We start from the raw sequence: 3987 nt of genomic DNA, 5'->3' as shown, positions 1-3987 counted from the left end.
ACGGAAAGCGGCAATGTGCATTCCGCATTTTGCGGACCGCACATTGCCGGCACTAATAGAATATGCCTGTTCTTGTCCGCAATTGCGGAAAATAATAGGACATGTTCTATTTTTTGGCGATAACGGAAACACGGATGCGGAAGTGCGGATCCGCAAATGTGGATGCGGACAGCACATTCTGGCCCCATTGAAAATGAATGGGTCTGCACCCGTTCCGCAAAATTGCGGAACGGATGCGGATCCATTTTGCGAACGTGTGAATGGACCCTAAGGCCTCTTTCACACTACCGTTTTTTTTTTCCGTTTTGCGGTCTGTTTTTTGCGTTCCGTATACGGTCCGTATACGGAATCATTCATTTCAATGGTTCCGCAAAATAAACTGAATGTGTTCTGTATGCATTCCGTTTCCGTATTTCCGTTTTTCCTTTCCGTTGAAAGATAGAACATGTCCTATTATTGCCCGCAAATCACGGTCCGTGGCTCCATTCAAGTCAATGGGTCCGCAAAAAAAACGGAACACATACGGAAATGCATCCGTATGTCTTCCGTTTCCGTTCCGTTTTTTCTGAACCATCTATTGAAAATGTTATGCCCAGCCCAATTTTTTCTATGTAATTACTGTATACTGTATATGCCATACGGAAAAACGGAACGGAACAACGGAACGGAAACTGAACCACAACGGAAGCAAAAAAATGGAACAACGGATCCGTGAAAAACGGACCGCAAAACACTGAAATGGACATACTGTAGTGTGAAAGAGGCCTAAAGGTAAGTTGTTTCTTCTTGTCCTCATGAAGAGTGTTCGCTATGGGAACCATTTATTAAGGCTGGCCTTTTACACGGTCCAGGGTCCTAATTTTTTAAATATTTTTGTAGGTGACATAGGAGAAGGTTTGTAAATATGTAACAGGTTAGGTATTCCTGGAGGCATTAGTAAGGGGGGGATGGGGTTTTACATCAGCATTTTAATTTCTGTTTTAGCAATCCGTTCAAATGTGATTAAAACAGAAAATAAAGGAATTGCTAAAAATGGAAAGAAAAACTGACTTTTGGACAGGAAGAAAGAACTATTTGTCCATTTTTTTTCTATTGCACTCTATGAGGACGGATCAAACCGGAATTCCTTTAAAGTTTTAAACAAATTTCAACAAATTGCTAAAACAGAAACTGAAAGGCTGATGTGACCCCCCCCCCCCCCCAACATGCATGGGCGTAACCATAGCCATAGCAGCCATAACACTTGCTATGGGGTTCAGAGGTTAGGCGGTCCAATCAGGTGCAAGAACATTGTACCTTTTGGTGGAAAAAACAATATAGTGGATTTTTGCCATATTGTGGGTTTTCTGATATATTGTACTACTATACTTCCCAATAATTTTTGCTACTTACGAAGGTCTTTTGATTTGCTTACACTAGGTGGTGAATTATAGTTACGTCCCTGGTAACATGGAAAAAGATTTAGCTTCTCGGGATAAATACTGTAGTCCAAACAATGGAAACTGCAGTTTCATGAGTTCAAAACAAATTAAAGGGAACCTGACCTGTCATCAACTTTATGGTGACAAAAATGCAGATCTCAGCGGTGTGTCACTCAGGAGCTAAAAGTAAGGGGTTGCTGAGAACCAGCATCATAATCATTGCATCCCAGGCCTGGAGAAGAGTCAGATCTACCTGAGAAGAGTCCTGATTATTATCATCTCCTGCTCTCTCCCCATCTGCTGATGATTGGCAGTTCTCTCCTAGAGAGAAAGAGAGAAAACTCGGTAGTAGACTGTCAGCCATCAGCAGGTGGGCAGGAGAGCAGGAAGTCATGAATAACCAGGACTCTTCTCAGGTGGCGGGGACTCTTCTCAGGTGGCCGGGACTCTTCTCAGGTGGCCGGGACTCTTCTCAGGAGGTCGTGACTCTTTTCCAGGCCCAGTCTGCAATGATTGTGATGTTGGTTCTCGGCAACCACTTACTTTATAACTTATAAATGACAGACCGCTGACATCAACTCACCCGTCTCTACTTTATTCTGCCGTTAGTATGGGCAGCATAACGGTGAAGACAGGTTCCCTTTAAGGATGAACAAATCGATTTTATACTAATTAGATCACATGACAATCAGAGGAAGTGGGGGGAAGGGCTTGTCCTGATTGGTTCAGAGGCTGAAAAACAGGGAGATCCATGACCGAGAAAAAGCACCATAGTGTGCTCAGCTTCTGACCATTTCTGACCACCAGCTTCTTGAGGAGAACTACCACAAAAGACTTGCAGCTGTATTTGCAGCAAGCGTACTGACTCAGGGGGGCTGTATACAAATGCACTCCACACTTTCCAGACTTTTATTTATTAAAACATTTAAAAAACATGTATTAAGGTTGTCTTTTTGCAACCACTTCATATAACACTCCTTTTCTGTCACCCCCACCTCTTGGACCTGCACTGCACCTAGATCATAAATTGAGCAGGCAAAGTGAAGAAGGGCACACCGCGCATATGTGGCCGTCCTCCATTCATTTGTATCGGACCATTAAAGTGAATGGAAGCGTTGGCGGCGCAAGCGCGGTGCGCTCCCATTCATTTCTGTGGGGCCAATGAAAATAGCCGAGCTGGCTTGGCTATTCTCGCCGGCCCCAATGAAATGAATGGAGGGTGGCCGCACATGTGCGGTGCGCCCTCCTTCACTTTGCCGGCCCAGTTTACGAGATAGGTGCAGGTCCTAGCAATATGCCCCCATTGTCTGAGATGGCAATACCCCTTTAATACTGAGGCACACTAACTATATCATTAAAATAATGGATTAACTGTAAATGTCGGTGCACTACAACATGATGCACACGGCGATTTATTACACCTGCCTTTAATACTGATGCACACTAACTGTATCACTAAAAAAACAGATTAACTCTGAATAACGGTGCACTAGAACATGATGCACACAGCCATACACTCTCCCTGCAGTCTCCCTGCAGTCTCTCTGCACTCTCCCTGCAGTCTCCCTTCACTCTCCCTTGCCATGTCTCTCCCTATGCTCAGCTCACAGTGATATGGCGGAGACTTAACGTGAAGAGGCTTTTATAGGTCTCAAAACTTTTGGCCATGAGTGTACACAGTGACTAGAGATGAGCAAATTATTAATTGGAAAAATTTGCTTTGATACGAATTTATTTGCGGGCCCCTCGGCGAATTACGTAAAAAAAAGTCTATTTCCTAGCTGTAGAGAGCCTTTATAGTGGTGTAGAACACTGTGCCTTGCAGTAACACGCATAGGGAGTCTGCTTTGTTAGTGAAATAATACTGTGAGTCAGTATGACATGCAGAAGACAGGCGTCGCACTTAGAATCACTGCACACTTCACTTATTTGGGTAGTCACAGGGCCAAAAATGACTAAATAACTCACGTATGAAACAGTGCAACAAGGAACACGGGTCTCGCATAGAGGCCCAGTCATTGGTGGTGAAGTGGTGCTGTTCCTCAAAGCGACTGACCCGTGCGTGCTGCAGCTGAAACTCCACTATGGCCTGCTGCTGCTGCTCGCACAGTCTGGCCAGCATGTGCAGGGTGGAGTTCCACCTTGTGGGCACGTCACATATGAGGCGGTGAGCGGGAAGGCCGAAGTTACGCTGCAGCACTTCTCAGGAGATCAAAGGTATTAAGATTGATGGACAAACTCAAAAAATTGGTCTCTTTTCAGACGACACCATCCTAATTATGTCACATCCTGCAATCTCCCTTCCAGCTGTGGTAGAGATACTCGAACTCGTCAGTGCAGCATCCTACTACAAGATTAATGTTAATAAATCACTAACAGTCCCCATAAACCTTAAATGCACGGAAATACTTTCTTTAAAATCCAAATTTCAGTTTCAATGGGTCAAAGATAAGCTCCCATATTTAGGCATAACATTATCATATCCCCCCCCCAACATTATTTCAATCTAATTACCTCACCTTATTGGAAGAGATTCAAAAGAAATTAACCTCTTTCAAAATGTTTG

Source organism: Bufo gargarizans, chromosome 2, assembly GCF_014858855.1.
Source record: "Bufo gargarizans isolate SCDJY-AF-19 chromosome 2, ASM1485885v1, whole genome shotgun sequence".
Taxonomy (NCBI): domain Eukaryota; kingdom Metazoa; phylum Chordata; class Amphibia; order Anura; family Bufonidae; genus Bufo; species Bufo gargarizans.
This window is presented reverse-complemented; position numbering follows the sequence as displayed.